General features: G+C 40.5%; 1 long non-coding RNA gene across 1 annotated transcript; it reads left to right on the forward strand.

The window, feature by feature from the left end:
- The first annotated feature begins 716 nt into the window (after positions 1-716).
- LOC121666184 lies at positions 717-22,269 on the forward strand. The gene is made up of 3 exons (XR_006016601.1): positions 717-841; positions 21,314-21,359; positions 22,129-22,269. It is a non-coding gene; the product is annotated as an uncharacterized LOC121666184 (long non-coding RNA).
- Positions 22,270-23,786: the final 1,517 nt, after the last annotated feature.

The following is a 23,786-nucleotide window of genomic DNA, read 5'->3' on the forward strand; positions in this document are numbered from 1 at the left end:
GGTGTAGTGGAAATTCAAGGAAACCCTTTTTCAAATTTTCATACTTCCCTTTCAGATCAATTTTTATATGCTCGGGGCCAAAGAATATTTTAAAAATTAAATCTTAACAAGTAAAAGCACTCTTGCACTTGAGAAGAGAGTGAAGGGAAAGGAAGGCACACATCCATATGAAGCACAAGGGTGTGTCCAACCAAAGTTCATGATGGGTCTTGGTCCTCTCTAAATTTCAGTTTCTCCTGGATTTTTTGTGTTTATTAACAGCCTCACATCTAGCTGTTAAAAAGGTAGAGAATATTCTTTAAATAACTGAGCTACATGACTGTAGCTCTTCCAGTTTTCTCACAGCATTGCATATTTAATATTTCTCTTTAGGCTGCAGATTCTGAGAGGATAAGGGAACGATAAGGAAAAATTTCTCCAATTCCATTAGAAACCACTTCTTTTTATCATCCCTGGTTTCAGAGAAAATGCTCTCACAAATGTATTTCAAAAGCACTCTACACGTTGAGAAGCTGGGGAGGAAGGAAATCCAAAGTGTGTTATTTTATATAGCCCCCCGGTATGGGGTTGTGGGCAGGGAGGGGGGAAAGAAGCATCTCAGAGTGTGACAAGTGATGGAACTGGCAGTGTGAGCTGACTTTGAAGATCATCTGCAAACAACCTTTATTTCATGTACTGCTGTTTCAGATGCAAAGGATGATACTTCAGGTGACAACACTGCTTATGATGCCACTCAGGCAGAAAAGAGAGGACTGCTCACATGAGCAAGATTTACATCAGGCATGGTTTGTATCATTCAAAACTACCTGTACATCATTCATGGTGGTTCAGGCTACCAAAGGTAAGCTCAAAAAGCTAAAATTTAAAACTCCAAACCTTTTGTGCTGTACAGCAAGATTAAAATAAGGTGTAATGCTTATGTTTGGAGAGAGAACTTGACTTTCATAAGCCTGGGAAACCAACAAAGCAGAAGTGTTCCAAACAGATGTTACAGAAAAATGCACAAAGACAATGCAGAAAAGAGACAAAGAAGGGGCAGATGGTTGTGAAGGGCAATCCAGTCTCTCTATATATAGAGGTATTATTTGCTAGCAATAGCTTTATTAATGGCACTATCAATCTCTCATTCAATATCACAGAGTATTTTTGACACAATTTCCCAGTCTCTCAGCTGAGCTGTATCAGGGGAAGCTGTATCTGTGACTGGCATGCTAAATTTGGGTGTCACACTGACATGCTTGGCACAGGATGAAATGTGCTAGAAGCTGCAGAAGCTGCAAGTGGAGCTGTGTTCCCATCACCAACAGATGAAGCACACTAGAGCTGTGAGCAAGGCATCAAATCTAGCTGTACCTGCTCTGCTGGACTCGCTCACTTAGTCCCAGCAGCAGTGCTGGTCAGGGCCAGCAGCAGAGTGATAAAAAAGCACAGGTTGCATCATGGGGAGGCATGGCACTGGGAGCACACGGAGCAAGGCGTGTGGGAGGGGAAGGACCAGGGAGATAAGAAGGCAGCAGGAGCCATTTCAGACAGCAGAAGTGGGACACTGGCTTGAAGAGAGCAAACACGAACAGAGCAGAAAGTGAGGCATTCACAACTGTGGGTGTTGTTCTGAAAGATTTGGGAAGCTGTGGTCAATTAATTTATCCCTTCAGCTGCCATTGCCATCAGAGCCCAACCAAGGATAGCAACGGTGGAGGGTTTGGGCAGGAGTTTGTCAGTCTGGACACAGCCCACAGCTCTATTATATCTCTCTATAATGAAGCATTTCACTGATGCCAAGACAGTTCAAAGAGCAGATACTCTGAAAACAGGAATCTCAGCTGTTTTTTCCAGCAAACTGCTTCACGAGCAGGACTCACTCATAATTACTTATGTTGGCAGCCAGCATTGCATTGCACCTAGTGAGACACATCCAGTAACTGAATGTGACATGCCACCATAATGACAGATCAAACCAGGACATTCCAGAAGACAAAGTGCTCCAATACAAGGGGCTTAAAGAGGCACTAAAGAATTTATGGGGAATGAAATGCAGCTTCAGGGAGGGTGATGAAATTATCAGCCTCACCAAGAGCAAACACAGAGCCAAATGGCAGGATCACATAATCCTGTGCTACTGACAGACAACCTTGTTGGGAGCCTCAATACATCCATCTTCTTAATTGAAGCTGAGCTGAACTGATCTGATCACATTAGAACTGCCAGACAAAAAGCAAACAGAAAGAAAGTTTTTAAACTTTTTTAAGTGATTGAGATTTTTTAAAGTAAGAATTATTAGTAATTGCAATTCGTGAGTAGGAACTGGTAGAAGCTTTTTTGTCAGAACTTCCTTTATGTTTTTGAGTATAGATACATATTTTTAAAAGATGTTTGGCTTCCTTTAAATGTTTTCAAATTTTCACATACACGCACAAAAAAAAAAAAAAAAAAAAGAGAGAGATTTTAGATTTTAGGGAGGGAAAAAAGTGCTCTTCCTTTCACAAACCCCCAGCTGTGTTTTCAGTGAAAGTTCAAAAATACTTTATGGATTAAATGCAACATCTCTCCACTTCCTTCCTTGCTATCACACACTGCCTTACTTCAAATTGCCCTGCTACTACAAGGACTAAGAGTCTGATTCAGTGATGGTTGACTTGACTTTAAGGAGAGCTGAAAGCACTCAGTCCTCTGAGGAAATGAGTCAATTCCTCACAGTGTAAGTCCTTGAGATGTGGAGTGGAGTGGTGCCTTTATTCCAGCTTGCTATCTGCAGGGAGGAGGACACATGGCCAGCAGCACTGGGCAGCTGCTGTTCATTTTCTGCATGAGAAGCGATAGCATCATGGAGTCTCTGGCTTGAATTGGGCTACAGGGTGTTTTTTTCTGATGTAAGACTGGTCTGGTAGGACTCAGCCACCAATCAAATCAAGCCCCTGCCAGGCTCCTTGGCTCAGTGCTGGCAAATGCGCCCCATGCTTTTGGCACACGTAAGTGTTCCCCTGCAACTCAGCAGAATCAGCTTCAGTTCCTCCCCTACAGAAGGATTCCTTGGAGACCCTGAGAAAGTCACATAAGGGCAGAGTTTTAAAAGTATTTAAATTTTTACAATTGTAATGTTTTTTGTATGATACCGACCATGCTTGTACAGATCAATGCATTAAGAAAGTGTTTAGACCAGCAACGCAAGGAAGGGCAAAATGTCTGACCAAGACAAATGCATACAAGTTGTGAGGGGTTCAAATAATATACAACACAGGCCATAGGAACCACAGCAGATTCTGCTCTGTAATTCAGACCCTTATTATAGAGCAACTACAGCATTTTTATTAAAAAAAAATCTCTTAAGTATGTAAACATCCTTACCGACTTCCTATAGGTTTGCACCTTCTGTTTCGGGTTCTTTCTCCTCTGCTGCAATAACCTGAGCCTCACACATAATACCTGCCAGGCAAGAAATGCCATATGTTGTGGGTTATCTGTAAATACAGGAATGCATATTGGCAGGGCAGTGTGTATATGCTAAATGATTAGCTAGCTTATGCAATTGCCAACTTTTCCTCTCATTTCCCACACTCTGGGAAGTATTTGGATAGTTTTTCTCTTTGCTGATGCCAGTTTATAGGGACTCAATTATCCTTAAGACAATTTGAAATTTGCCTGAAATGGGGAGAGATGGCTCTAAACCACAACACTCTGGGCCTAAATAATCTAACAAGGGGCACTAGATAGGACCCGTCAGTATGTCTGACATACAAATGCATCATGTTACATTTTGAGAGCTATGCAGGCCAGAAAAGAAGAGAGGAAAGCCACCAGCACATCCTAATCCATATAAATCCACAGAAGTCCTAGCTTTTGGCTGTCAAAATGTCTCAAGAAAATTTGCCTCTTCAACATGAAATGTCAAGCATGGCCAGAACAGCTACAAGAATAAAACTCTGTGATTGCTCAGAAATCCAAGATATTACTGAAGATGAACTGAGCCTCCCTTTTCAGTCTCAATGTCACAGGTGCTTCCAAACACCTTAAATGTTAATTTAGGGAGAAGATGTATATACATTGGGACTGCACAGACTCTCCTCTCTCACATTATATGGAGTGCACAGCAATAACGTGGGAGAAGAGGGACAGAAGAGGAAAAAAGAAAACTGCTTAGTCATTCCATGGTCCATTCAGTATTGTCTGGAAGTTACTGAGAGCCTGAACCTAGCCTTGGCCCTGACAACAAATAGAAGGCATCAAGGGAGATTACATGCAAAAGGAGAATTACTGGGTAGTACAACAGTAGCAGGTACTCAGAAAGCATATGGAGTACAAGGATGTTCTTCTCCCATTAGGAAAATCACAGGTTTGAAAGAAGCCTAAGGAGGACACTATCAATTTTGAGTTGGCACAGGCAATCTGTCATTTAAAAGGAGGATTGCTTCAGTTCTCACAGAAGCACTGAGCTCGGCATTAAAGGAATGCCTCCATTCTCCTCTGCTGCCTTTGGAGCTGGGATGTCCTCTCTTGAAAGGCAAACCCCTGAAGCTTCCTCAGTGCTCACCTGGATCTTGGAGCTTATACTGGCCTCCTGCATAGCCACACCATCCATTTAATTCAGCTCTAGCATGTAAGGCTCTCGCTGGGGCCAAGACCACTCAGCGCATTGCAGGAGGCAGTCAGGAGCTTCCCCAGCCCGGCTTCCATTCCAGGCTGACAACAAAAATCCAACTGCTCGGGCACAGCTGCAGCAGCAGGGCCCCTTTTACTGAACTTGCCTCTGTCATGCCAAGCCCTGCTGAGCCTGTGGGAATCAGGTTTACAATAGCAGCTGCAGCCATTAACTCCCTCCTTTGTGATTGCCAGCATTATTATGCTGTTTGCGAACTTTGCTTTAAATGACCAGACTGTAGGCTGGGAGAGATGAGACTTAGCAGAAAAGCACATACACACACACACACAAAGTGTGACAACCCCCAACAGCAAGGTTGTGCTAAAAGCTTGTTATTTAGTGACATAAAATCACTGCTAAGATAGTACAGGCAGCCTAAACCTCTAGCAGCCCTTTGACAGAGACAACGGGCACACTCAAAAAAAGCCCCTTTCACAACATTCCACAGGGCAGTTAAACGCACACAGGACACAAAACAAACTCTAAGAGAACAAGTACCTTTCTGCCAGAAAAAATACACCCCTTTTGCTCATGTATGATGCACAGAGAGGGGGTAAAGCACTCTTCTCATAGAGGAAAAAGACTGAAGTGGGCTTTGGACAAGTTTTGCTTTAAATTGGAATTCTAAAAGCGGCTCTTAGAAGCAGCTGTTCTTTATACCCTCTCCTCTCCCTCACAGCCCAAGTCTTGACCAGGACATCAGGAAACACAGCAGCAAAAATAAAACTGAATACATGTATCTAAAAGTCTTGTTCCACATTTGAAAGCTGAACAGACGGTGGTCATGTAATCACAGGTTAACTGATATGATTGCACTTGTGTGATTTTCTGATGTGGACACAGATTTAGAAAAAGCCCACTGAGGCAGTTAATGTCCAGCATGGATTATTATTTCAGGCACCAAATTGTGTTTATGTGGTCCTAACTGCATGCAGAGCTGGTGCAGATGTGGGAACAGTTTGGTTATGCCCACATGAAAAGCCACCTGAGAACATGTGGAGCACAGTGCAGACACGCTACGCTGCTCTGTGTGGAGCCAGCTCAGGCTCAGAGCTGGTCCTGGCTGACTCCATGCAGCTGTTCATACAACAGTTTCCAGCATGCACAGGGTGGATTACCACATGTGCAGCCCTATCTCTGCATAACTCTCCTGTTCAATGACAAAAGCTGCCTCCAGGCATTAGTGCCTGTAAACCTTTCCAGATGGGAGCGCACTGAATAGTACAAAGACACCAAAGCTGGTTTGCACGAGTCCCTCTTCATTCAGAAACAAGAGTAACAAAGATTCCATGGTCCAGGATGTTCCTGCTCCCCATTGCTGCGTACCATGCAGGAGACGTGAAGAGGCCATTAATCCGTACATATCCATGCTAACAGCACAGCTGTTGAAGAGACACAAGAAATGCTGTCAGAGGAGCTGAGTTAATTTGCATCATCCAAGGTTCATTATCCAAGGGAGTACACTAGAGAGGGGTGGCAAGGATGATTGCAGTCACAGCCAATCTGTTCCTACTGAGCCAAAGCAAAATTTCTGATTTTGCAGGGCCAATCAACAACTGACCCACTCACACCCCTGTTTACAAGAGTTTGGCTCTGTAAGCAAGGGAGAGAGACAGACCAGCATACACCACACTTCGCTTTATGGCTGCTAATTGTCTTGGATGACTATTTATTTATATAAATAATTTACTTGTGTATCCCACCAAGAAGACACCTGAGCCCTACATCAACTGCTAATGCTGACTTTAATGATGCACGTCCAGCACATGGGTACCACCATTCCCACCCTGCTCCCCCAGCCCCTCAATAAGGCCCTCGCCCATCTGTGAGGGTTAAATGATCAAGAACTAACAATGGCAACCTATCAGTCTGAAAACAGTTCCTGTGGGATCTGGCAGGCTTCCTCAGGGCAAGCACTCTCCAGATGAGGCCTCGCTACAGAGACCTACAGTCCTTGGCTGCTAATGCAGGCGGCTGAATTATTTGTAGTTAAACAGTTGGTCCAGTCAATTTAGACTCTTCCAATCCTTGAAAAGTAAAATGTCTTGGATTACATTTGTGAATAAGTCTATCATTCAGCTGGTTTCAGTGGGCAACAAATCTATTTTGATTCACGAAGCTATTGGGATGTTTTACTGAGGCTTTAATGCTCAGCCCTGAAGTAACCACAATTATGTATCTTTTCTAAGGGATGAACATAAACCTCAGTAAAAATCTCAACCTTGAAACTTCAGAAACTTCCAAATTAGGATGAAATCTAAACTTTTAAAAGGTGTGTATTTACACCAGGTGCTTTTTAATGCATCACAAGTAACAGATGTTTTTGACTGATGTGTTTCTATCTTCTCTTAGTACCAGGACAGGCACCATGAGCTTTGAATACAAATGTAGAGACTTTATTTCCATCAGGAATATGACAGCTGCTTTATACTCATTGCCTGACATATAATTTTAAAGAAAAACAATGAAAATTGAAATGCTTAAAGTTTGTCAAAATGTAGTTTGACTCCATCTGAAAAGCATGTTTGTTGTCACCACACGTCCCACCAATTCTGTACCACACAGCCCAGTACTCCAGGAAAGGCACTTTAATTTTTGTAACCCATTACCATCTATTAGTGAGACATTTGTGCCACACTCTACTTTATTATCTCAGACTCTAAATACTACAGCATTCTCTAAGGGCCTTTTTCTTCAACTATGCCTGTTGGTACCCTTTCCTCATGCATTTTGTCCCATCAAGGCCTGTGGGTTTAATTTTATGGATAAAAGTTTTGCAAGATGAAGCTTGATTACTACAGCGATGACTACTCGCACATGGAGAGCTCAGAGTATTTACAAAATAGTCCAAGCTGAACATAATGACAGTCAAATGTTTATCACTGCTGGAACAGAAGAGTGCACTCTATTGCTAATTCTCCCTTTTCTACAGCTAAACAATTTTAGACTCCAGGACAGAGCGTGAAGAAATATTTACCAGCACAACATGCGTGCCCTGTGTATACAACTGAGCTGCAAACACACCACATGCAAAGATACTAAATGTCAACACTTCAGTCTCAAGCAGGTGCTTGTCTTCAAAACCAAATATATTGGTAACCTTTCTGCCAGATGTATTTGGCAGAAATCTCTGTGTTCAAATATAGGCTCCTCTGGACCCTCAAGAATGGCTCCTCTAAATATTAACTAACATCAGGAATGTAGAAAAATGTAAACAGCTTCCTTAACCACTTTAGGCAGCTACTGCTTTACCTTTGGAAATAGCATGTGTGGTTCTAAAAGAAAAAAAAATAGTAAAAAACTGAAGGCAGAGGAAAGAAGTACTACCTGATTGTGGAAAACTAAAAACCCCAGTATCTTCATTTTTATGTGACAGTACCAGTGAACACCAAATACCTGCTTTTCAAATATTCCTGACTGTATTCCCTAGCTTTGGTTTCCTCATGAGTCTTTAATTTCTTGACAAAGGCAAACACCTTTTTATTTGCTAGTGTTGCCCCTTTCCTGTATCCTGGATTTGCTAACCACCTCACAGTTTGTTGGCAAACACTAGCAATATTCAGTCAAGTCAGGTCTATGCCCACCGTCCAGAAAAGGTCTTGTCCTGCATTTCTGGAATATTTTATTACTCCATTATATTTTTGCCATGTGGCATACCAGTCAGAAGATATGAATCAGTTCTTTCTGTAGTAGGTGAGAGGATGTGTCCTCTTTTAAATTCTTTCATCTCTTCCTACCTTGCTGCTCTCATGAATGCTGCCTTCCACCAGTAAAATTTTCTAAATATGCTTCTGGACCTCTCATAACCTTTAACAGCAGTAGAGCCAGGTTTTAATTGTCCTCATCAAAACTTCTTGTAGCACAGGTAAAGAGGAAACCTGATTCAGATTCACATCAAACATCAGTTCTGCTGTGATCAACAGGGAGGTTCATCGGCATTCACAATCCTGGTGTACAAGTAACACCACAGTTAATAATCAGTGCTACATGTGGCTTACCCTTGATGCTTTACAAGACAAAATTCAGATAATAACTTGATGCAACATCTTCACTCACAATGCTCTCTGTGTGATTACGTTCCCTCTGATATCACACAACAAAATTAATATTAGTCACAGCTTATTCACCCGTCTGAAATGTATGGGAGGTACCATTTCAGCTAAAAATCACTCATAAGCTTTCTTCCCTCTGCTTCACCAACAGCTGGTGAAAGACAGGTTCTTCTTGGTGGGGTCCAGACCACAGGCATACATATGGGCATGGCTGGAGAATCCAGTACCAGTTTGGCAGAGAGAATGTGAAATAGCAATGCAGCTTTCTCCTTCGAGTGTGTATCAATAAACACTGCTTCAGACTCTCTCTGGGGGTATCTGACTTCACTGTGTGTGAGACAAAGCATCAATACCCAATTTACAACAAGTAGATAGAAGCTTGGAAAATTTTCTGGTGGAGCAGGAAGTCCTCTACTTCACCAGTAGCGTGACCTAGTGCTGTTGGCAATACCTGCAGAAGAAGAAAAATTAGGAAATATATTTGAAAAGCAGATCCTTAACCTAGAGACACATTCACAGAGTGAAGAGTTCAGATTTCAGTGCTTAAACTGACTGTCCCAAAGACATTACTGTCAGAGATCCCTCTAGACTTGGAATAAAATGGGGCCTTTTCATCTAACCACGGACAGGGTTGTACAGCTGGGTGTGCTACGTATGTGCTTCTGCCCTGAACACTCTAAACAGTTTAGCACAAGAATAAGACCTTTTTCAGTACTCATATCAACTCATTCGAAAAGCTAAAAGGCCCTGAGAGCCCTGGACAGCTGAAGTAATAATACATTATATTGAGCATTAATATCCCAAGAAAAAAAAGTTAAGAAACGTGGTTACCTTTTTGTTTCTAGTTTCCAACAAAGAGCAATAGGCTGTTTCTGACTTGGCAGTCATGAGTTATAACTCCTTAGTCATAGAGGAAAACCCAGTCCATCAAAATTTTTGATGATTCAGGCAGACCTCCATATATTTTTCTTCACTTAAACATTTTGACAGATGACCAGATTAATTTCAATTTTTAGCTTCTTCCTCCCCTCCCAACAAGGCTCTAAAACTGGTATTAAGGCTAAAAATCATGACAATCCACAAATTCCACTTCTCACTCTTTGGTAAATAACTCCTATGTGACTACTTTCACTTTTCTAGAGAGTCATCATCTTTCACTGCTTTTGCATCCAACGGGGATCTGTAGTTCCCCCAACCATATATCTACATGCTACAGCCTCTGTTAGTTTGTCATCCCTCCAATAGATAATAGTCTCCACTTCTTCCTACAAGTGCCAAGTGACCCAGCATGCATTTTATTTGTGTTTTTAATAGAAAGGTTTCCCCAGAATAAGGGATATTCAGAAGATGCTACATATGAGGGAACTGAAAATGTACAGCCGAAATAATGGGAATGGATTTCACCAGGATCTTGAAACACACAAGAAAAAAAAAGTCTATAGTTCAGTGGAATTCCATTACCACCCATCAATATGGAAGTTCTGGAGGCTACAGAGCACTGTGCTCTAGGACACAAGGAAAGAGAAGGCTGGTGCGTCAAGCTCAGGTGACCAGCAACTACCCAGGGTATCAGGAAACCAGATCTCTTTTCAATCTGCCATGAACTTTCTTTCCAGCCCCAAAGCCACTCAGCTTGTATGTTTTAGCACACACTTGTATTTTGTAAAGCAAGTAAAGCAGTACCTTTCTGAAATTCTTTGGGTAGAAAACATTAGATAGGTCTTGTCTAGATGCCATACACTAATCTGACTTCCCTATCAGGTTGAATTCTTTGGTGTACAAAGTCAGTGGTTTACATAAACACTGTAGATCTACATGTACGTTCAGGCAGCTGTTATTGGTGACTTGCAGGAAAGGGTGGTTTTGCTCTGTGTACTCTGCAAATACAGCAGTGATCAGATCTATACAGACAGCTTGAGAAAAGGTCAGGGCTCAAACTTCTAGGAGTTTCTACTGTTTCCAGAGGTTCTCATAAATTTATCCTGATTTGTTGGGTGAAATGTTACATAAGTCAGAAGAATCTCAGGGTCATGTTTTTTGGTGAATTCAGAGAGAAAATGTACTTTATTCCCTTCTGAATTCACTTAGTATCAAGATTTTTTCACTCCCCAAATCCACTTTCTTCTTTCTTATCCATTCTTCCCTCAAGCACAACCCTCCACAGGAGCAGCATAATGGCTTCCTGGTTAGCATGGGAGATGCAATCTCATTTTTGCCCATTATGGTACTGATGAAGCTCACCAGAGTGATTAATTTGTCTTCAACTTGATATATTTGCTCATGTCAACTCCAGGAAAGATTCTGTCAGTTAGGTTAATGTTAACACTAGAGTATCAACTCTTTGAAGCTTTAACTAGATCAGATATGATATAGACATGACATGGGCATGATTTTTATCTGACTCAAGGAAAGTGAAAATCAGGTGTAGGAGGCTTACTTTCTTCCCCTGTGTTCATGTCTCTGTTCAGTCTTTCTCACATACTTTCAGACAACCTGGGTTATGCTGTGACAACTGAGAATGCATGTGTTTCTCACATCCTCTTTAAATTGCCAATGAGAAAATTTTTTGTCCCAGAACACCCCTTGATCTCTGAATGAAATAACATTAGGATGGTTAAAGTGTGAAGAGTGAAATAAATGATTTACAGTGCTTTGCAGGCATACCCAATGGAAGAGCTTCTATTTTCTTTAAAAGTGAATATACTTCCTGCTTTAAAGTGGCAGGAGTTGTACAACTAAGATAAAAAATACTTTTAAAAAATATTAAAAATATATATTCCTCTGCTTTCCCCAGGCATAAACATCCTCTCTCTTCTTGTCTGTGTTTCAAACATCTGGCTTTAGCTCTTTAGACTCCCAACATTGATATAGTTGGAGGTGATGTAGAGAGGAGAGAGGAAGAACAGCAGAGACAAAATTCTCAAACACCTTCTGGGCCTGATTTAAAGAAGGTGGCAATCATGGGGACCATCAGCTAGGAAAAGCTGCTTCTTCAGCTAGCTACAGATACAAGGGTCAGTAAGATGAAGAGGCAGGATGAATGCTTCAAGACAGAGGCACATGGAAAATGGAACCCTTATGTGGGTTCAAGACAGAGATCATGAAAAAACACGCTCACAAATAAATATATACCTTTCTACACATCCCATCTCTGTCTCCTCCTTAGCACCTCTTATCTCCCTTCTCACACAAATCAAGCTGGAGACTGGGAACCACAGATATTTGGTCACCCTTCAGGTAGCAACACTGATAAACACATCTTCTGTTCCCCACTATTTCCAATTTGGTATTACCTGCTGCTGGAAATCACTCTCCCGAAGTTACAAAGTGTGCATCACAAACACGTTGTGTTCTGCTGGGAGAGCTGCTTCACAGGAACTTCTCCTAATCCACCTCAGAAGAAACCATCAAGTTAGCTTAACATGTTAACTGGGTGGTTCACCAAACTTGGCTAATATTCTCTTACTGTTCAGTTTAGGGAGTGGTCACACTGATCACTGTGCTAGAGGCAGTAATTTCTCATTTTGTGGGTAAGGATGAGAAGCCTGAGGCAAATACCCAGCTAGCTGGGATGGGACTGAATGGAAGTATGTTTTTATTTTTGTCTTAATGCAGAGATAAGGTTTAACTTCTTCAAGATATGTTTAACAGACCATGGTCAGCTACTTAACAGATTCTAATGTAAAAACTTCGAACCACATCTGAGAGGAACACAAAAATGCTGCCTAAAAATCATTGACCAAAATGCATTAATTAGCACACCACTTTCTTTATCTTGACAGAGGCCAAGACTGTCTTCTGCACCAAATCCCAGGATCCCACACAGCCTCCCCAGCTGAATCTTGCATGAGCATGTGCCATCATTCCTCACACTACTCTGGCTAAACACGTAATGCATTAATCACATTAAATGTACAGCTTAACTCAGTCTTATTGTGGCACCCTCACAAAGTTTGTCCTTTTCTGGGAGATGTCAGTAAGACAAAATTTTGGAATGGATTTGTTAGTTTGATTTAGAAAGAAAACAAGGATCTCAAATTCAGAAAGAGGCCAGAAGAACTTTGCAAACCACATTTTATAAACACATTTCATCAACCATGAAGAAATAAAACACAAATCTCTTTACTAAAGATAGCACATTACAAAACAGAAGAAGAAGGCTATAAAGATCCTGTCTTGGATCACCTTGACACTGTCTTTACCACAAAAAGCAGTGAAAAATACGTGCCTGCAATTACTGAAAAATTCAACAAGATGAAACTTGTAAAACTTGAATTTTAACCACAGTCACACATTTTGAAACTGTCTCCCCTATCACCTCTGTTGATACAAATGGTCAAACTTTATGTATGTCCCAAAAGAAGTCGGTAGCCCATCATCATCTTCTGGGCCACCAGCACCATGCCCAGCAGTATGTAAAATAACCATTCTTTCTATATTAAGACACAACTAGAATTGGTTTAGTGGTTGGTGAAGGTTGCTAAGACAAGGCTTCTGATTATGCTGCCCTAGAGAGCACGGGAGGTTTTGTGGAAAGTAGAGGCTGATTCTATTTCAGTTTCCTGCAGAACAAGACACCGCAACTGCACTGTCATTATGCAGGGTAGGGTCCCAGCTCTAAATGACACATTGAGGTAAATAATGATTTTTTTGTTTGTTTGGTTGGTTGGTTTTTAATCTGTCTCATCTTGTATAGGCAATTTCAAGGAAAGAAAAACCTGGTTTAAAAATGATTTTTCTATTTTGGAAATTGTGAGGTCAAAGCATTTCTTCAAATGTGCAAAAGAGGGATTACATCTTCCATACTCAGGAACTGTAGCCATTGAAACATGCACTATAAAAATCAAAATATCTACAGTACTGAGAACTGGAACAGAATTTTTGAGGTTGAATTTCAACTAAGCTCTCAACTGAAAACCAAAATTTTTGTTGATAAAATAGAAAGGTAAAACTTTTAAGACAATTGTTTAATTATTTATAAGGTTGGTTTTGTTTATGTTCTTTTTTTAAACGGGAAAAAAAAAATTTCTATGTGGTACTTTAAAATGCAGTCAGCGCAATACATATGCTATATAAATCCACTCTCTGTACAGGATTTTGGTGAGGGCTTTTCTGTCAGACTGAAATCTTAGCTGAAGTCTCTTTGTCAGTTAATTATTTCCAGGTAACTGTTTTCAGATCTAAGATATCCCAAATGTCACACCAGAGCTGTCAGCTCTCATTAGAAGATCATTAATAAAGGACCAAATGGCAAAAATAGAAGGTGCCATCAGCATAGGTAACCGCTTCAAATGACTCCGGGAGCACCTGACCTTGAGACTAATTCCCTATCTATGTCACATGGATCCTTAATTTCTCACCTCCTAAGAGCAAGATAAGTCTCTGGTTGTTCCTGGCGTTTAGGGAAGCGGCGCTGCCGTGTGACACGGGCACACACGAGCCACGTTCTGCTGACGGGCTCACAGAACAGCTGACAGGGAAAGGAGCTATCTCTCTATCACTTCAGGGTGGGCGGCTCCCAATACCTCTGCTATTTAGCTTGCCTTAAACCTGAAGTTGCAGCCTAGACATACTTTTAGCATGTCTGGGCACAAACAACCCTGAGCTACGCCCTCAGGTGTGTGCGGATGGATACCGAGAGTGTGAGGAGGCGATAAGACTTTGCAGGACAGAAACCTGACCGGGGGCAGGGCTATTGAGGTTGTTGACAGCCAGCCCACATCATGTCGTGTGTGGGCAAAGCTCCAAATGCTGCAGAGAGAGGTGATGGAGTCAAGTGAGGGATGCCTTTAGCTTATTACTGGCACGAGTGAGGGCTGCCCAAACCTGCCTCTTCATTCAAAAGTTATTTTCTCAAATCTTTGTGAAACTAGGGCAACTTTAAAAAGATTAAAAAAAAAAACAAAAAAACAAACAAAAAAAAAACAAAAAACCACAACCAAAAAAAACCCCCAGTAGACAGAGGGTGAGACCTGGGCGAACCAGGAACCATTTTCAAGTAACGTTAGCATCCACTGTGCTTTCAGTGGGAAATTCACTATTAATCACTATGCCTGGCCTGAACGATTGTAGGCAAAGACTGGCTTTTTTAATTACCTTATTGATTGTTTCCCTAAGCTGTTACTCTGAAGTCTCAAAATGAAACACAACAAATTGGACAAAAAATGCAGTTTGTTCTTTGCAAACATAGCTGTATAAGAAATGACTCCCTGAATATCCTGGCTCTGACAAGCACAGCTAGGTGCACACCTGTGTGTCTATTCATGTTTTTTTAATCTGTGATCTTCTACAAACATGTATTGTATGAAAATACTAAGTATGATGAAGAGCTGATACTGTGGATTTATGAAACTTCTAGAATAACATACAAGCAGACTTGATATGCAGCTCAAGTAAAGCAGTCCCTGACCCAGGAAAGCACTCCAACACATGCTTTATGTTAAGCCTGTGAATATTGTTACTGAAAGCAAATGAGACCACTTGGTGTTGGAAGTGTTTTGCTGGATTAAAGCCTAAAGAAAGAGGGGAACTGCACAAAAGACTTTTTATGACAAGTAAGAGGGAGAATTCTCACCAGTACAGTCAGAAACAAAAAATGACTGGACACCTTCTGCACTGGTTACTAGGATATCTAACTTCCATTTACCCATGCCACATAAACTGCAATTTCTCAGCCAAAAAAAAAAAGAAAAGAAGTCTTAAAAACTTAAACCATTAAGGGAAAAATTGGGAAGCTGTCATGGTAAGTACTCTGTGACTTCAAGACAAAAAAATTATTTTTGCAATATATCACTACAATTTTAGATTACAATTTTAGATGCCTGGAAAACTATGTTTGTAAAGGAAATATCCTCACCAGTTATAGGAAGCATTAAAATAGTGAAGGGCTTACAAAAGAAATAGGGATAAAGACCTGGTTTTTCTAAAGCAAACTATCTTGTATATTACTTTGGTACTGTAGAGGCAACTTGGGAAAAATAAAAATTTGTCCAAAGTCACACAGAGATTCATGCAAAAACCAGGAGTGAGGTTAAGTTACCAGAATACTGAGCAGCTAAGCCAGGGTGAGGATGTCACAGGGATGTAGAAAAAGAGTGTGATTTTAGTGTACCTCAGAGCAGTAAAATGGTTCTGGTCGCCTGAAATGCAATCCCCCATCTCTTTCCTTCAGAGATGAGCAGGTCTGCACTGTCCCTCCCACTCCAAGACAGAGGTAGATGTCATCAGTCAAACAAAACCGCTTATCAACATGGCTATTCAAAAATGAAGAGCGAAGCATGGAAAAAGATCAATCTTCATATACGTCAGCTTCACTGTTACTCTGCCACCTCGGTCACCATGTGTGAATAGAGAGCATGACTGCGACACCGATTGCACCCAAGGAAATGATTCTGCAAACAGGAGACTTGTGTCAACAATTTTTAGATTTTCTGTGCTGAATCACAAAGGCTTGGTGTACAAGCATGGCAAGGAAAGTAGCAAAGGTATTTTGATCAATTTGATTAACCCCTGGTAAAAAGGTTGCTCATCCTAAATGCAATCTTGCCAGAAATGCTCTCCCCTTGTCCTGTCAAAGTATTCATTCATTGGACTGCTAAAAGTTTGCAGGTTTTGTGTAACTTTGCATAGATAGATTCAATATTTTATTTCTCTGCTCTTATTCCCTGAAATATAGTTGTCTCCTATCATTTCACTCCCAGGTAAAAGCCCCAGGCTGTTGTCAGAGGACCTCAGAGACATAAGTTTTGACATGGATGGAAGCAGTAGACAGTGCAGTGGCAGTTTGTCTTAATAGCATGTTGTCAGGGAAAAAAATTCAGCCTTATCAAGAATAAGGAAAACTTCTATTTGAATTTTAAAAAATGAATACTGTATTTTCTTAACTGAAGCTAGTTTGGGAGGGTTTTCTCCTCATCTCATTTCCATAGCCTAGCAATATGATTACTTTCATGGAGAGGATTTATTCAATTTTGCATCAGAGTGTACTATTTTTTCCAGTAGGTGATTTCAGAATATAAAGGAAATTTGGCAGCGAGTGGTTTCCAGTAGCTCGAGATGCATGCTTGGTACAACCTGTACACTTCTGACGTATATTTCACCCAGCTGAGGGGAGTATCCTGCACACAGCAATACCCACCCCTCATGAGAAACCCAACCACAGAACAACCAACGCACTTGGGACTCTCTTTGCCTCGGATATCAGTCTCAGAATAATCATACTGAAAATGGTAACTTTCTCAGTGTCAAAGATTACTTCCCTTGAGGCTTGGCTTCTCAGTTCCTTCCTCTCAGACTATTTTCCTTCCTTCATACTCATGTCTTCTTTCTCACCTACCTCTCCCCTTCCTCTTTTTTCAGCTCTACTTTATTCTTTCTCATCTTTCTGTTCTTCTTCTCTTCCATATTACTTAACCCTTCAGTAAAGAGAAAAGAACTTATCTCCATCATTTGTGTATATGTCCCCAAACAGACACTTGGCAGGGACTTGATTAAGGGATGCCTCTCTTAAAATTTATATTGACACATAAAAAGAGCAAAAACTATAGCAGCAAAGAGGCTACAAACTTACAAGGACAGATTAAATCCTTTTTGAAGGTCTTTCTCAGAATCACCATCACTTTTTAAACACTGAGTTAGGGCACCAATCAGTTGAAAGCATCTTAATTCCTGTGATTTTGGGAAAAAAACAAAATACCTTGATGCAATTATTCTTGGGAGTAAAAGTGACCCATTTCAGTAAGGGTGGATAAACATAATGGGTTGGGCTTTGTTTTGTACATATAATTTTGTACATAAAATTGGTTCTCTTATCTCAGGACTGTTCTCTTACTGCTAATCTGTTCCATGTGTTGTGTGAACTACTCTGTATTTTGAGAACTTTTCACATCAGTTTTGCTTGAAGAAAGAAATCAGACATACTTTACTGCTTAGCTATCCTGTTAAGTCCAAACAAACAGTCCCATTAGGTGACATCACCCTTACTAACCTTTAAGTAATTCCACCTACACAATACTCCTTCAGCAGCACTTGCACACGGTGAAATGGAACATAAAAAAACAAAATCAGAAAATGTTGCCAGTTTATTGAGTCATCTGTACTTGTGAACATCTTATGAACTCTAATGCAACTCCAAGTTGAAACGAGGCACATTAACCTGCACAAGTGTAAAACTGTGCACAAGCCCTTAAATCTCTTTGTATAGATACATCCTTGCCCTCACAAAACCACCTTACATGACTGCAGTCACATTATGACTACATCATACAGAAACTGAACAAGTAATGAAACAGCAGTTGTCTCCTTATAGAGACAAATTATGAGAGAAGGCAGATCAGGTCACATTTTTGCAAAGTGAATTACCTAGGCGCAGCTCCACAGATGGAATATTAAAACTAAGATAAATATTCCACATTGGTCCCTCACATCAGAGTTGCTGGATGTTGGCATCTCCATCTTTGCTGCCTGGGAGCTATCTGCTGGTTAATGTCAACTACTTACGTGCACAAGGAGAGGTGCATATGCTCACCAAAAAACGAGGTAGAAACTTTCTTTCTTTTGCCATTGACTTAGTGGAAGGTGTCCGTAGAAGATTCTTAAGATGCCTCTCCCACTGCAGCAGGTGCCTTTTGGGCAAACTCTACTTTTATAGAACTTAATGAACACACTCTTAGCTAAATGAAGTCTAAATGAGAATTTGGTATTCTTTCACCTTTGAAATACAGTACAAACATGAATGGATATGTTTCAACATAAAAATATGAACATTTCTATTCTTGCTCTTATGCTGGCTTCTTACACAAGAAAAAAACTAAAAGCAAAATCCCCAAATGTGGTAACTCTACTTACTTTAAATAAATTAACTTACTTTAAATAAATTAAAATACAAGCAGTTTTCTTGAATTCTGTAGTGGCTGGGCTTTTTCACACAAGATGATATGTGCTAACTTTAGAGTCCTAGAACACTATTAAAGAAAAATAACATGTAGATGAGAAATCAGTAGTTTCTCCATTTGAGAAATGACAGAGTGCTGACAAAGAAAAAGTAACTTTCTAAATTGGGGGTGGTGAGAAAAGTGTTCTCAGATTTTCGTTCATCCTTTTTCTGCCCTGTATTTTGTTTTTCACCCAGAATATTTTAATACTTTCATGACAGCTCTCATAGCACAGTGTCTTTTGTCACTGATAACCTGACAGGACACCATAAAGATGCTCTTGCTACATCACTGGCTGGTGAAGAAGAACACCTCAATGATAGAAATTCATGACTACAATTTCACTCTTGCGCTATCTCAAGTTTTTCCCAACTCTCCAATCTCCACTTACCTAGCAACCTGTCAGTTTGCAGGACATTTATACAGGTCTCATTTCTGGAATATATGGGGGCCCAGATTTACAGAGACAGTTAAACTTCAAAGATGGACTTAGAGCATTTGTGGGTTAGAATTTTTTGCAATGTTATAAATATATAAATAAATTTATATTTGCACCTTTAGGCATTTCAGTGTGTTCCTATCCAGTCCTAAATATGGATTAGTGACTTGAACACATAGCTTGATCTTAAATTACTCTTAATCAGTCTAACCTCAGCTGAAACACATCCTTCACATACCACACTGGCTGTAAGTATTTAGCCAGTATTTGTGAAAATTTGTATTTAAGGTTGGTACAAGTTTCTGCAGTTTCTGAAGCCATTCTAAGCACGGATTGCTGTTTCTTAAAATGCCTCTGAAGGGATGTTTACACTGCAAGTCAAGCCAAGTTCGAAGTTGTTCTCCAGGTCAAACCTGCTCACTGTTGCTTATACATGAACATACGCCTAGGTACAGGCAGAGGACAAGCAGTCCTAGGAACTCCCTGAGGTGGAGCCTGAAAACTGACAGCTGGGTAATACAGGCTGACCTTTCTGTTCCTGGTGATGTGCGTAAATCATCCATATCCAGGACCAAGCAGGCTCAACTTATTCTATCCTAAGTCCTTCCCAAGCACAGTCTTAACAAGCTACAGCCAGTCTGCAGAGCTGAAATAAGAGCCAGAAATGCAGAATCACACAGGCCACAGAAGTCACCACGATTAACCTCCTCTAAGTATGCTCTTAATCTCCCAACTCATTTAAAACTAAACAACTTAAAGGGAGCAATAAATCAAGGCAAAGTCCTTCAACATTCTCACCAGAGTTTTAAAGTTATACAGAACAAAATTCAGACAGAAGAGATTATACTTAGGCAGGAGGAGTTTCACCCAGAAAATTACCTTGATAAAACTAAATCCATGGCATGTTCTCCTTTTAGACAAGCTGGCTTAACTCCTCTGTGCACACACACACACTGAAAAGAGAGAAGAACTTGCTCCTTCCCCTGTTTTCAAACAGGTCCTTTAAATTTGATTTGTAAATGACCTTTGCATCAGTCCTCCTTGTTAGCTGCTGGGAACAAAGATAAAATACAAGGAGAGTGGCCAGTGTTCTCCAGGAAGACCTGTTCCTCTTACTCTTGTCAGACATGTGAACGTGCAGCAGCAGCATTGGACATTCCAGCTACTGCCAGCTGTGTGAGATGCACCGAGCAGCTCAGGGAAGAGCTCATAGAGAGACAAACAAGAATGAGTATATTAACCCCCTCTCACTCATCCTAGCATGAAATTCAATGAACAGAGCTTGAGGCACAGTGCTGTAAACTTAACATCTTTAAAGGCAAAGGGAAAAATCCAGGAACATTTACGGAAAACAAGGAAAATCAGGCATGTGCCCACTTTGTGGGGGTAGCCAGATGCCTAATGTTGATTACTGCAGACTCTTTCATCTAAATACACCGCAGGAAAGGAAAAGATTAAAACAATTTTACGTCATCTCTCTTATTTCAAAACCATATGTGCAAGTGGCATGGGATGAAGTCCAAAATATTAATAATAAAGTCCCCACTCAGACTGTTCACAGGATGTTAAAAACCCCACAAAATACAGCAAACCAACCAAACAAAATGCCCCAGTCTCTTCACCTGTCCCTTTGATGAATATTTTTGTCATTATTTTCCAGGCAAGGACCAATTCCTTGACAATTCCTAACACATTTATTTAGGGATTTAAGACTTCAAATTGAGCCCTGCATGGTAGATGCTGCCTCACCCCTCTCCCCCCGCTCCCCCCCTCCCCTCCCTTGAAAAGAGACAAACAGGAAGAGAGGGCAAAGAAATTAACTGCCTTATTCTGATTTTAGCCTCCACTCTCTCTCTCATCTCTCACATTTTTTTAATCTCATAGATTTCCTCTTACAAATTCTTTCCTTATTACAGTGCTTCAGATCAGAGCTGTCTATTACAGTTAGGTTTTAAACACCATCATCCTAGCAAGGTTAAGCACATTTTAGGAAGACTCTCATTTTAGACAAGACGGGTTAATTATGTGGCTGTTTACAGCGCTATTCATTCATTTCAGGAACATCCAGTACATAGAGTTTTCTCCTGGAGGGAGAAAGTCTGCAAGAGAAAATCCAGACAATGCAGCACTTTTTGGATGTTGAGAAAGGCTTAAGGCCAAGTACTGCTCTATTACTTCCATACAGCTACTGTTTTCAATAGGAACAAACACACAAACATCAACAGAATTTAACTCTTCACTCTTCTATCGACAGATTCTCTCCAGACTTGTGTGACTGATAAGAGCCAGACATCCTAGAGGTAATATTCCTGCTGCTAAATTTATTTGTTTTAACTTATAAATGACTGTGTTAACAGAATCCACAAAATTGCAGATATAGAAACAAGTGCTTTCTGAAATTCATCAAAAAATGCTGATCTGTTAGCGTGAATCATTTCTACATCAGGGTTTCCCAAAAAGCATCATAGGAATGGGGGAAAAGAAAGTACACCTCTCCTAATCTCAATGGATTTCAAGCAGGAAAACGAGGTAAGTAACACCAGATTTTATAAGTGTACAAAAGACACAAGCATGTCTAGGTCCTTGTCTCTTGGCCACGTAATCATATTATCACAACTTGACAAGCACAGTAACAACTCTTTATTAGACTTTATACAGCTGTTCATGTGGTTTGTAAATTACCTGTAACTTTGCAGCAGACAACTTCAGAGAGGCAAAAAGAGTAAGTGTGGACATTGCTAGACTGGTAATATCCCTAGGTACTAGAACAAAGGCAGAAGATACTAGAAGATATGGTAACTGGCAATAGGACATACTTTTACACACAGTATCACCATGTTGTATGATCTGCATAGACTGAAAACCACTGCTGGACAAGACGCAGTAGAGAGTGGGTGTAGAGAGAACACCCATGGTGTTCTTTGGATTAATATTACTCTCACCTCTCTTCCTATGACTTAACTACCCTGATAATTTGATTACCTCAGAAAGATGAATTGACTGCATATACCCAAAAGAATTTTAAAAAATCAGAAAGAAAATTTTAAAAACGTGCAAATTCTGTCGTAGGAGCTGCTCACCAGAGAGAAATCCATGTGGCACAAACCTAGCCCTGGAATTTAAGACTGGTTCATTCACTGACCCTCGGATTAAGACTGACAAAAGCTACCAACTTTACTGTCTGATCACTGAAATGAGATGGAAAATAAATACAACTGGAAATCATTATGCCTTTGGATTTTATTTTTAACTTCTTTTTGTTTGCTGAGTGTATTTGGCATAAATGTTACAATTTAGAAATGGAACAAGTCTTAATAAGCATTCTAATACACCCTTCAACAGTTTCCTAATTGACCCCCGTGAAGCATTCACTGGCACTGGCCAGTGCCTGTCTATGTTTCATGGAGTTTCCACCATTTCCTTTGAAAATCGCCCTACGTCTAATACATAAATTATACAACCTGGAACAGGCTGGGTTGCAACCTTTCTGCCCTTCTTATTTAGCCTCTTTTCTTTTTCCAGCCTGTCCCACCCAGGAGAGGAGTCTGAGTATGAAAAACTTTGGGACCTGCTGATCACCTAGATCTTTCTCTTCACAACACTGGCTGCTATTCTGCCAAAAATTCAGCTTCCTGCCTCTGGGTTCATCTCATTTCACATGCCCGCACTGATTCCTCTCATTTGCCTTCATCTGGCACTTGAGCCAGCTGCTGCTTAGCCAAGTTAGGTGCATCACACATTTTCATCTTTCCTTGATGATGGATGTAAGCAATCATGTCAGCCCCTCTAATCATTCAGCTGTGTGCTGAATTTCTTCTGATTTGCCTGTATCTGAGCATCAGGAGCTCCAGAAACAGTATCTGAAACTGCATTGTAATCTTATGCAGGTTTTTGAATGGCACTTGGGCAAAGTATGGAGCAGGGGAAGATGCATTTTAAATTTCAAGGAGCCAATTACCTCAGCAGCTGCATTCAAGGTGCTCACAATTCCACGCCACAACATGTGCATCTGAACCAAAACTACCCTTTGAGAGAGGAGCTGGAGATGGAATGGATCAATGCAACAGAGCATCTTAGGTTCAGGGAGTATCAGGAGCAAGAGGTCCTATTAAAGATCAATAAAGGAATATCTGTAAGCTCTGACACACACCAACACATCTCATCTATTGCAGTACCGTCAGCCTTTGAGCTGGGCTTCTAAATGAACCAGAACTTAAGCCAGAAATGAGGCTCTTCACCCTGTAATAGACTCAATGCAGCAAATAGGCTGCCTTCTCTCCTTTAAGTGATGCTTCCAATAAATCTTAGGTAGAAGGCGGTGGGGGATGTCTCCAATTCCAGCAACGCAGCGTGGACATAGTAAAAGCATGGCTTATGCTTTAGAGTCCACAGCTCAGAAAAAAATGACTGCATTTCCTCCCAGCAAACCCTATTTCCAGCCTCTTTTTTAGATTTCATTCGAAGACAAATAATTTCTTCAGTTAATGACAGTGAAATTATGTCACTGAATTACTGAGAATAAAAGACTATCTTAACTGGTGTATGATGAAAAGTACATACATACATTGAGATTATTTTCCCTTTTGCAAGACTAAAAATTATTTTTTTAAAACCTGCTTAAATTTAACACAAAAGAAAAGGAATCTTGTATTTGTGAGCATTTACATGCTGTCCTCAGGAAATTCTCAGCTCAAATAATGTCACTGTAGCTCAGAGATGACAATAAA

Source organism: Corvus kubaryi, unplaced genomic scaffold (assembly GCF_017639235.1).
Source record: "Corvus kubaryi isolate FWS band 111438036 unplaced genomic scaffold, C.kubaryi_AGA036_p1.0 37341, whole genome shotgun sequence".
Lineage (NCBI taxonomy): Eukaryota > Metazoa > Chordata > Aves > Passeriformes > Corvidae > Corvus > Corvus kubaryi.